We start from the raw sequence: 9,782 nt of genomic DNA, 5'->3' as shown, positions 1-9,782 counted from the left end.
TAGGGGAAACACCCTGTATGTGTATATATATATATATATAGCGAATCAAATAGGAAATGAGGGGCTCGTAGAAATATCACAGAAAATAAGGTTTGTCAGTCAAGAAAATCCCGCAGAGCAAAGGGGAGGTTGTGGTAGGTCAATGAATCAGATAAAGAATTTGGAAAGAAAGAAAGAAAGCGGAGAAAAAATGCCCTCCAGGTGGGAACCGAACCTGGCGGCATTTTTTCTCCGCTTTCTTTCTTTCTTTCCAAATTCTTTAGCTGTTTAAATGACCTACCACAACCTCCCCTTTGCTTTGCGGGGTTTTCTTGACTGACAAACCTTATTTTCTGCGTTATATATATATACATGTATATATATGCATATATATATATATATATATATATAGCGAATCAGAAAATGGGAAATGAGGGGCTCCGTGAAATAAGACAGAAAATAAGGGTTGGCAGTCAAGAAAACCTCGGAAAGCAAAGGGGAGGTTGTGGTGGGTCATAGAAAGAGATGAAGAATTTTTTGAGTCGAAAAGAAAGTGGTGAAAAAATGCCCGCCGGGTGGGATCCGAACCCACGACCTCCAGAATACCGGTCTGGTGCGATAACCACTACGCTACCGGCGGGGCTGTTTCCCCAGCACTTTCTCGGGTATTTATGTTAAGGTATTTTTGTTTCCTGCACTTGGGGGTGGTAGCCAGCGCCACTCGGACTACTCGGGGTGAAGGGGACCTTCTTTTTAACCCCCGGGCCGTGACTCGAGTGTCTACGACATGTCGAGAGTGGTCGACCAGCGTTGAACCCTCTTAAGCTCCCTTTGGCACCAAGACTGCCAGAACAGAGGCCCTCGCTGAGCATGTAGCGAATCAGAAAATGGGAAATGAGGGGCTCCGTGAAATAAGACAGAAAATAAGGGTTGGCAGTCAAGAAAACCTCGGAAAGCAAAGGGGAGGTTGTGGTGGGTCATAGAAAGAGATGAAGAATTTTTTGAGTCGAAAAGAAAGTGGTGAAAAAATGCCCGCCGGGTGGGATCCGAACCCACGACCTCCAGAATACCGGTCTGGTGCGATAACCACTACGCTACCGGCGGGGCTGTTTCCCCAGCACTTTCTCGGGTATTTATGTTAAGGTATTTTTGTTTCCTGCACTTGGGGGTGGTAGCCAGCGCCACTCGGACTACTCGGGGTGAAGGGGACCTTCTTTTTAACCCCCGGGCCGTGACTCGAGTGTCTACGACATGTCGAGAGTGGTCGACCAGCGTTGAACCCTCTTAAGCTCCCTTTGGCACCAAGACTGCCAGAACAGAGGCCCTCGCTGAGCATGTAGCGAATCAGAAAATGGGAAATGAGGGGCTCCGTGAAATAAGACAGAAAATAAGGGTTGGCAGTCAAGAAAACCTCGGAAAGCAAAGGGGAGGTTGTGGTGGGTCATAGAAAGAGATGAAGAATTTTTTGAGTCGAAAAGAAAGTGGTGAAAAAATGCCCGCCGGGTGGGATCCGAACCCACGACCTCCAGAATACCGGTCTGGTGCGATAACCACTACGCTACCGGCGGGGCTGTTTCCCCAGCACTTTCTCGGGTATTTATGTTAAGGTATTTTTGTTTCCTGCACTTGGGGGTGGTAGCCAGCGCCACTCGGACTACTCGGGGTGAAGGGGACCTTCTTTTTAACCCCCGGGCCGTGACTCGAGTGTCTACGACATGTCGAGAGTGGTCGACCAGCGTTGAACCCTCTTAAGCTCCCTTTGGCACCAAGACTGCCAGAACAGAGGCCCTCGCTGAGCATGTAGCGAATCAGAAAATGGGAAATGAGGGGCTCCGTGAAATAAGACAGAAAATAAGGGTTGGCAGTCAAGAAAACCTCGGAAAGCAAAGGGGAGGTTGTGGTGGGTCATAGAAAGAGATGAAGAATTCTTTGAGTCGAAAAGAAAGTGGTGAAAAAATGCCCGCCGGGTGGGATCCGAACCCACGACCTCCAGAATACCGGTCTGGTGCGATAACCACTACGCTACCGGCGGGGCTGTTTCCCCAGCACTTTCTCGGGTATTTATGTTAAGGTATTTTTGTTTCCTGCACTTGGGGGTGGTAGCCAGCGCCACTCGGACTACTCGGGGTGAAGGGGACCTTCTTTTTAACCCCCGGGCCGTGACTCGAGTGTCTACGACATGTCGAGAGTGGTCGACCAGCGTTGAACCCTCTTAAGCTCCCTTTGGCACCAAGACTGCCAGAACAGAGGCCCTCGCTGAGCATGTAGCGAATCAGAAAATGGGAAATGAGGGGCTCCGTGAAATAAGACAGAAAATAAGGGTTGGCAGTCAAGAAAACCTCGGAAAGCAAAGGGGAGGTTGTGGTGGGTCATAGAAAGAGATGAAGAATTTTTTGAGTCGAAAAGAAAGTGGTGAAAAAATGCCCGCCGGGTGGGATCCGAACCCACGACCTCCAGAATACCGGTCTGGTGCGATAACCACTACGCTACCGGCGGGGCTGTTTCCCCAGCACTTTCTCGGGTATTTATGTTAAGGTATTTTTGTTTCCTGCACTTGGGGGTGGTAGCCAGCGCCACTCGGACTACTCGGGGTGAAGGGGACCTTCTTTTTAACCCCCGGGCCGTGACTCGAGTGTCTACGACATGTCGAGAGTGGTCGACCAGCGTTGAACCCTCTTAAGCTCCCTTTGGCACCAAGACTGCCAGAACAGAGGCCCTCGCTGAGCATGTAGCGAATCAGAAAATGGGAAATGAGGGGCTCCGTGAAATAAGACAGAAAATAAGGGTTGGCAGTCAAGAAAACCTCGGAAAGCAAAGGGGAGGTTGTGGTGGGTCATAGAAAGAGATGAAGAATTTTTTGAGTCGAAAAGAAAGTGGTGAAAAAATGCCCGCCGGGTGGGATCCGAACCCACGACCTCCAGAATACCGGTCTGGTGCGATAACCACTACGCTACCGGCGGGGCTGTTTCCCCAGCACTTTCTCGGGTATTTATGTTAAGGTATTTTTGTTTCCTGCACTTGGGGGTGGTAGCCAGCGCCACTCGGACTACTCGGGGTGAAGGGGACCTTCTTTTTAACCCCCGGGCCGTGACTCGAGTGTCTACGACATGTCGAGAGTGGTCGACCAGCGTTGAACCCTCTTAAGCTCCCTTTGGCACCAAGACTGCCAGAACAGAGGCCCTCGCTGAGCATGTAGCGAATCAGAAAATGGGAAATGAGGGGCTCCGTGAAATAAGACAGAAAATAAGGGTTGGCAGTCAAGAAAACCTCGGAAAGCAAAGGGGAGGTTGTGGTGGGTCATAGAAAGAGATGAAGAATTTTTTGAGTCGAAAAGAAAGTGGTGAAAAAATGCCCGCCGGGTGGGATCCGAACCCACGACCTCCAGAATACCGGTCTGGTGCGATAACCACTACGCTACCGGCGGGGCTGTTTCCCCAGCACTTTCTCGGGTATTTATGTTAAGGTATTTTTGTTTCCTGCACTTGGGGGTGGTAGCCAGCGCCACTCGGACTACTCGGGGTGAAGGGGACCTTCTTTTTAACCCCCGGGCCGTGACTCGAGTGTCTACGACATGTCGAGAGTGGTCGACCAGCGTTGAACCCTCTTAAGCTCCCTTTGGCACCAAGACTGCCAGAACAGAGGCCCTCGCTGAGCATGTAGCGAATCAGAAAATGGGAAATGAGGGGCTCCGTGAAATAAGACAGAAAATAAGGGTTGGCAGTCAAGAAAACCTCGGAAAGCAAAGGGGAGGTTGTGGTGGGTCATAGAAAGAGATGAAGAATTCTTTGAGTCGAAAAGAAAGTGGTGAAAAAATGCCCGCCGGGTGGGATCCGAACCCACGACCTCCAGAATACCGGTCTGGTGCGATAACCACTACGCTACCGGCGGGGCTGTTTCCCCAGCACTTTCTCGGGTATTTATGTTAAGGTATTTTTGTTTCCTGCACTTGGGGGTGGTAGCCAGCGCCACTCGGACTACTCGGGGTGAAGGGGACCTTCTTTTTAACCCCCGGGCCGTGACTGGAGTGTCTACGACATGTCGAGAGTGGTCGACCAGCGTTGAACCCTCTTAAGCTCCCTTTGGCACCAAGACTGCCAGAACAGAGGCCCTCGCTGAGCATGTAGCGAATCAGAAAATGGGAAATGAGGGGCTCCGTGAAATAAGACAGAAAATAAGGGTTGGCAGTCAAGAAAACCTCGGAAAGCAAAGGGGAGGTTGTGGTGGGTCATAGAAAGAGATGAAGAATTTTTTGAGTCGAAAAGAAAGTGGTGAAAAAATGCCCGCCGGGTGGGATCCGAACCCACGACCTCCAGAATACCGGTCTGGTGCGATAACCACTACGCTACCGGCGGGGCTGTTTCCCCAGCACTTTCTCGGGTATTTATGTTAAGGTATTTTTGTTTCCTGCACTTGGGGGTGGTAGCCAGCGCCACTCGGACTACTCGGGGTGAAGGGGACCTTCTTTTTAACCCCCGGGCCGTGACTCGAGTGTCTACGACATGTCGAGAGTGGTCGACCAGCGTTGAACCCTCTTAAGCTCCCTTTGGCACCAAGACTGCCAGAACAGAGGCCCTCGCTGAGCATGTAGCGAATCAGAAAATGGGAAATGAGGGGCTCCGTGAAATAAGACAGAAAATAAGGGTTGGCAGTCAAGAAAACCTCGGAAAGCAAAGGGGAGGTTGTGGTGGGTCATAGAAAGAGATGAAGAATTTTTTGAGTCGAAAAGAAAGTGGTGAAAAAATGCCCGCCGGGTGGGATCCGAACCCACGACCTCCAGAATACCGGTCTGGTGCGATAACCACTACGCTACCGGCGGGGCTGTTTCCCCAGCACTTTCTCGGGTATTTATGTTAAGGTATTTTTGTTTCCTGCACTTGGGGGTGGTAGCCAGCGCCACTCGGACTACTCGGGGTGAAGGGGACCTTCTTTTTAACCCCCGGGCCGTGACTCGAGTGTCTACGACATGTCGAGAGTGGTCGACCAGCGTTGAACCCTCTTAAGCTCCCTTTGGCACCAAGACTGCCAGAACAGAGGCCCTCGCTGAGCATGTAGCGAATCAGAAAATGGGAAATGAGGGGCTCCGTGAAATAAGACAGAAAATAAGGGTTGGCAGTCAAGAAAACCTCGGAAAGCAAAGGGGAGGTTGTGGTGGGTCATAGAAAGAGATGAAGAATTTTTTGAGTCGAAAAGAAAGTGGTGAAAAAATGCCCGCCGGGTGGGATCCGAACCCACGACCTCCAGAATACCGGTCTGGTGCGATAACCACTACGCTACCGGCGGGGCTGTTTCCCCAGCACTTTCTCGGGTATTTATGTTAAGGTATTTTTGTTTCCGACACTTGGGGGTGGTAGCCAGCGCCACTCGGACTACTCGGGGTGAAGGGGACCTTCTTTTTAACCCCCGGGCCGTGACTCGAGTGTCTACGACATGTCGAGAGTGGTCGACCAGCGTTGAACCCTCTTAAGCTCCCTTTGGCACCAAGACTGCCAGAACAGAGGCCCTCGCTGAGCATGTAGCGAATCAGAAAATGGGAAATGAGGGGCTCCGTGAAATAAGACAGAAAATAAGGGTTGGCAGTCAAGAAAACCTCGGAAAGCAAAGGGGAGGTTGTGGTGGGTCATAGAAAGAGATGAAGAATTTTTTGAGTCGAAAAGAAAGTGGTGAAAAAATGCCCGCCGGGTGGGATCCGAACCCACGACCTCCAGAATACCGGTCTGGTGCGATAACCACTACGCTACCGGCGGGGCTGTTTCCCCAGCACTTTCTCGGGTATTTATGTTAAGGTATTTTTGTTTCCTGCACTTGGGGGTGGTAGCCAGCGCCACTCGGACTACTCGGGGTGAAGGGGACCTTCTTTTTAACCCCCGGGCCGTGACTCGAGTGTCTACGACATGTCGAGAGTGGTCGACCAGCGTTGAACCCTCTTAAGCTCCCTTTGGCACCAAGACTGCCAGAACAGAGGCCCTCGCTGAGCATGTAGCGAATCAGAAAATGGGAAATGAGGGGCTCCGTGAAATAAGACAGAAAATAAGGGTTGGCAGTCAAGAAAACCTCGGAAAGCAAAGGGGAGGTTGTGGTGGGTCATAGAAAGAGATGAAGAATTTTTTGAGTCGAAAAGAAAGTGGTGAAAAAATGCCCGCCGGGTGGGATCCGAACCCACGACCTCCAGAATACCGGTCTGGTGCGATAACCACTACGCTACCGGCGGGGCTGTTTCCCCAGCACTTTCTCGGGTATTTATGTTAAGGTATTTTTGTTTCCTGCACTTGGGGGTGGTAGCCAGCGCCACTCGGACTACTCGGGGTGAAGGGGACCTTCTTTTTAACCCCCGGGCCGTGACTCGAGTGTCTACGACATGTCGAGAGTGGTCGACCAGCGTTGAACCCTCTTAAGCTCCCTTTGGCACCAAGACTGCCAGAACAGAGGCCCTCGCTGAGCATGTAGCGAATCAGAAAATGGGAAATGAGGGGCTCCGTGAAATAAGACAGAAAATAAGGGTTGGCAGTCAAGAAAACCTCGGAAAGCAAAGGGGAGGTTGTGGTGGGTCATAGAAAGAGATGAAGAATTTTTTGAGTCGAAAAGAAAGTGGTGAAAAAATGCCCGCCGGGTGGGATCCGAACCCACGACCTCCAGAATACCGGTCTGGTGCGATAACCACTACGCTACCGGCGGGGCTGTTTCCCCAGCACTTTCTCGGGTATTTATGTTAAGGTATTTTTGTTTCCTGCACTTGGGGGTGGTAGCCAGCGCCACTCGGACTACTCGGGGTGAAGGGGACCTTCTTTTTAACCCCCGGGCCGTGACTCGAGTGTCTACAGCCCCGCCGCCCCGCCGGTAGCCCCGCCGGTAGCGTAGTGGTTATCGCACCAGACCGGTATTCTGGAGGTCGTGGGTTCGGATCCCACACGGCGGGCATTTTTTCACCACTTTCTTTTGATTCAAAAAATTCTTCATCTCTTTCTATGACCCACCACAACCTCCCCTTTGCTTTCCGAGGTTTTCTTGACTGCCAACCCTTATTTTCTGTCTTATTTCACGGAGCCCCTCATTTCCCATTTTCTGATTCGCTACATGCTCAGCGAGGGCCTCTGTTCTGGCAGTCTTGGTGCCAAAGGGAGCTTAAGAGGGTTCAACGCTGGTCGACCACTCTCGACATGTCGTAGACACTCGAGTCACGGCCCGGGGGTTAAAAAGAAGGTCCCCTTCACCCCGAGTAGTCCGAGTGGCGCTGGCTACCACCCCCAAGTGCAGGAAACAAAAATACCTTAACATAAATACCCGAGAAAGTGCTGGGGAAACAGCCCCGCCGGTAGCGTAGTGGTTATCGCACCAGACCGGTATTCTGGAGGTCGTGGGTTTGGATCCCACCCGGCGGGCATTTTTTCACCACTTTCTTTTCGACTCAAAAAATTCTTCATCTCTTTCTATGACCCACCACAACCTCCCCTTTGCTTTCCGAGGTTTTCTTGACTGCCAACCCTTATTTTCTGTCTTATTTCACGGAGCCCCTCATTTCCCATTTTCTGATTCGCTACATGCTCAGCGAGGGCCTCTGTTCTGGCAGTCTTGGTGCCAAAGGGAGCTTAAGAGGGTTCAACGCTGGTCGACCACTCTCGACATGTCGTAGACACTCGAGTCACGGCCCGGGGGTTAAAAAGAAGGTCCCCTTCACCCCGAGTAGTCCGAGTGGCGCTGGCTACCACCCCCAAGTGCAGGAAACAAAAATACCTTAACATAAATACCCGAGAAAGTGCTGGGGAAACAGCCCCGCCGGTAGCGTAGTGGTTATCGCACCAGACCGGTATTCTGGAGGTCGTGGGTTCGGATCCCACCCGGCGGGCATTTTTTCACCACTTTCTTTTCGACTCAAAAAATTCTTCATCTCTTTCTATGACCCACCACAACCTCCCCTTTGCTTTCCGAGGTTTTCTTGACTGCCAACCCTTATTTTCTGTCTTATTTCACGGAGCCCCTCATTTCCCATTTTCTGATTCGCTACATGCTCAGCGAGGGCCTCTGTTCTGGCAGTCTTGGTGCCAAAGGGAGCTTAAGAGGGTTCAACGTTGGTCGACCACTCTCGACATGTCGTAGACACTCGAGTCACGGCCCGGGGGTTAAAAAGAAGGTCCCCTTCACCCCGAGTAGTCCGAGTGGCGCTGGCTACCACCCCCAAGTGCAGGAAACAAAAATACCTTAACATAAATACCCGAGAAAGTGCTGGGGAAACAGCCCCGCCGGTAGCGTAGTGGTTATCGCACCAGACCGGTATTCTGGAGGTCGTGGGTTCGGATCCCACCCGGCGGGCATTTTTTCACCACTTTCTTTTCGACTCAAAAAATTCTTCATCTCTTTCTATGACCCACCACAACCTCCCCTTTCCTTTCCGAGGTTTTCTTGACTGCCAACCCTTATTTTCTGTCTTATTTCACGGAGCCCCTCATTTCCCATTTTCTGATTCGCTACATGCTCAGCGAGGGCCTCTGTTCTGGCAGTCTTGGTGCCAAAGGGAGCTTAAGAGGGTTCAACGCTGGTCGACCACTCTCGACATGTCATAGACACTCGAGTCACGGCCCGGGGGTTAAAAAGAAGGTCCCCTTCACCCCGAGTAGTCCGAGTGGCGCTGGCTACCACCCCCAAGTGCAGGAAACAAAAATACCTTAACATAAATACCCGAGAAAGTGCTGGGGAAACAGCCCCGCCGGTAGCGTAGTGGTTATCGCACCAGACCGGTATTCTGGAGGTGTTGGGTTCGGATCCCACCCGGCGGGCATTTTTTCACCACTTTCTTTTCGACTCAAAAAATTCTTCATCTCTTTCTATGACCCACCACAACCTCCCCTTTGCTTTCCGAGGTTTTCTTGACTGCCAACCCTTATTTTCTGTCTTATTTCACGGAGCCCCTCATTTCCCATTTTCTGATTCGCTACATGCTCAGCGAGGGCCTCTGTTCTGGCAGTCTTGGTGCCAAAGGGAGCTTAAGAGGGTTCAACGCTGGTCGACCACTCTCGACATGTCGTAGACACTCGAGTCACGGCCCGGGGGTTAAAAAGAAGGTCCCCTTCACCCCGAGTAGTCCGAGTGGCGCTGGCTACCACCCCCAAGTGCAGGAAACAAAAATACCTTAACATAAATACCCGAGAAAGTGCTGGGGAAACAGCCCCGCCGGTAGCGTAGTGGTTATCGCACCAGACCGGTATTCTGGAGGTCGTGGGTTCGGATCCCACCCGGCGGGCATTTTTTCACCACTTTCTTTTCGACTCAAAAAATTCTTCATCTCTTTCTATGACCCACCACAACCTCCCTTTTGCTTTCCGAGGTTTTCTTGACTGCCAACCCTTATTTTCTGTCTTATTTCACGGAGCCCCTCATTTCCCATTTTCTGATTCGCTACATGCTCAGCGAGGGCCTCTGTTCTGGCAGTCTTGGTGCCAAAGGGAGCTTAAGAGGGTTCAACGCTGGTCGACCACTCTCGACATGTCGTAGACACTCGAGTCACGGCCCGGGGGTTAAAAAGAAGGTCCCCTTCACCCCGAGTAGTCCGAGTGGCGCTGGCTACCACCCCCAAGTGCAGGAAACAAAAATACCTTAACATAAATACCCGAGAAAGTGCTGGGGAAACAGCACCGCCGGTAGCGTAGTGGTTATCGCACCAGACCGGTATTCTGGAGGTCGTGGGTTCGGATCCCACCCGGCGGGCATTTTTTCACCACTTTCTTTTCGACTCAAAAAATTCTTCATCTCTTTCTATGACCCACCACAACCTCCCCTTTGCTTTCCGAGGTTTTCTTGACTGCCAACCCTTA

General features: G+C 51.5%; 18 non-coding genes across 18 annotated transcripts; 4 read left to right on the top strand and 14 right to left on the bottom strand.

Moving 5' to 3' along the window:
* Positions 1-546: 546 nt before the first annotated feature.
* Trnat-ggu (transfer RNA threonine (anticodon GGU)) lies at positions 547-619 on the bottom strand. Its single transcript has one exon. It is a non-coding gene; the product is annotated as a tRNA-Thr (tRNA).
* Positions 620-1,010: 391 nt separating this feature from the next.
* Trnat-ggu (transfer RNA threonine (anticodon GGU)) lies at positions 1,011-1,083 on the bottom strand. Its single transcript has one exon. It is a non-coding gene; the product is annotated as a tRNA-Thr (tRNA).
* Positions 1,084-1,474: 391 nt separating this feature from the next.
* Trnat-ggu (transfer RNA threonine (anticodon GGU)) lies at positions 1,475-1,547 on the bottom strand. Its single transcript has one exon. It is a non-coding gene; the product is annotated as a tRNA-Thr (tRNA).
* Positions 1,548-1,938: 391 nt separating this feature from the next.
* Trnat-ggu (transfer RNA threonine (anticodon GGU)) lies at positions 1,939-2,011 on the bottom strand. The gene has a single exon. It is a non-coding gene; the product is annotated as a tRNA-Thr (tRNA).
* A 391-nt stretch (positions 2,012-2,402) lies between these two features.
* Positions 2,403-2,475, bottom strand: Trnat-ggu (transfer RNA threonine (anticodon GGU)). The gene has a single exon. It is a non-coding gene; the product is annotated as a tRNA-Thr (tRNA).
* A 391-nt stretch (positions 2,476-2,866) lies between these two features.
* Trnat-ggu (transfer RNA threonine (anticodon GGU)) lies at positions 2,867-2,939 on the bottom strand. The gene has a single exon. It is a non-coding gene; the product is annotated as a tRNA-Thr (tRNA).
* Positions 2,940-3,330: 391 nt separating this feature from the next.
* On the bottom strand, positions 3,331-3,403 carry Trnat-ggu (transfer RNA threonine (anticodon GGU)). Its single transcript has one exon. It is a non-coding gene; the product is annotated as a tRNA-Thr (tRNA).
* Positions 3,404-3,794: 391 nt separating this feature from the next.
* Trnat-ggu (transfer RNA threonine (anticodon GGU)) lies at positions 3,795-3,867 on the bottom strand. Its single transcript has one exon. It is a non-coding gene; the product is annotated as a tRNA-Thr (tRNA).
* A 391-nt stretch (positions 3,868-4,258) lies between these two features.
* Positions 4,259-4,331, bottom strand: Trnat-ggu (transfer RNA threonine (anticodon GGU)). Its single transcript has one exon. It is a non-coding gene; the product is annotated as a tRNA-Thr (tRNA).
* Positions 4,332-4,722: 391 nt separating this feature from the next.
* Positions 4,723-4,795, bottom strand: Trnat-ggu (transfer RNA threonine (anticodon GGU)). Its single transcript has one exon. It is a non-coding gene; the product is annotated as a tRNA-Thr (tRNA).
* A 391-nt stretch (positions 4,796-5,186) lies between these two features.
* Trnat-ggu (transfer RNA threonine (anticodon GGU)) lies at positions 5,187-5,259 on the bottom strand. Its single transcript has one exon. It is a non-coding gene; the product is annotated as a tRNA-Thr (tRNA).
* Positions 5,260-5,650: 391 nt separating this feature from the next.
* Positions 5,651-5,723, bottom strand: Trnat-ggu (transfer RNA threonine (anticodon GGU)). The gene has a single exon. It is a non-coding gene; the product is annotated as a tRNA-Thr (tRNA).
* A 391-nt stretch (positions 5,724-6,114) lies between these two features.
* Positions 6,115-6,187, bottom strand: Trnat-ggu (transfer RNA threonine (anticodon GGU)). Its single transcript has one exon. It is a non-coding gene; the product is annotated as a tRNA-Thr (tRNA).
* Positions 6,188-6,578: 391 nt separating this feature from the next.
* On the bottom strand, positions 6,579-6,651 carry Trnat-ggu (transfer RNA threonine (anticodon GGU)). Its single transcript has one exon. It is a non-coding gene; the product is annotated as a tRNA-Thr (tRNA).
* A 1,095-nt stretch (positions 6,652-7,746) lies between these two features.
* Trnat-ggu (transfer RNA threonine (anticodon GGU)) lies at positions 7,747-7,819 on the top strand. The gene has a single exon. It is a non-coding gene; the product is annotated as a tRNA-Thr (tRNA).
* Positions 7,820-8,210: 391 nt separating this feature from the next.
* Positions 8,211-8,283, top strand: Trnat-ggu (transfer RNA threonine (anticodon GGU)). The gene has a single exon. It is a non-coding gene; the product is annotated as a tRNA-Thr (tRNA).
* An 855-nt stretch (positions 8,284-9,138) lies between these two features.
* On the top strand, positions 9,139-9,211 carry Trnat-ggu (transfer RNA threonine (anticodon GGU)). Its single transcript has one exon. It is a non-coding gene; the product is annotated as a tRNA-Thr (tRNA).
* A 391-nt stretch (positions 9,212-9,602) lies between these two features.
* Positions 9,603-9,675, top strand: Trnat-ggu (transfer RNA threonine (anticodon GGU)). Its single transcript has one exon. It is a non-coding gene; the product is annotated as a tRNA-Thr (tRNA).
* Positions 9,676-9,782: the final 107 nt, after the last annotated feature.

This window comes from Haemaphysalis longicornis, unplaced genomic scaffold (genome assembly GCF_048455015.1).
Source record: "Haemaphysalis longicornis isolate Haplotype H1 unplaced genomic scaffold, Haemaphysalis longicornis Haplotype H1 scaffold_8, whole genome shotgun sequence".
Classification (NCBI taxonomy): Eukaryota; Metazoa; Arthropoda; class Arachnida; order Ixodida; family Ixodidae; genus Haemaphysalis; species Haemaphysalis longicornis.
Note: the sequence above shows the minus strand (reverse complement) of the source record. Positions and strands in the feature narration are given on the sequence as shown.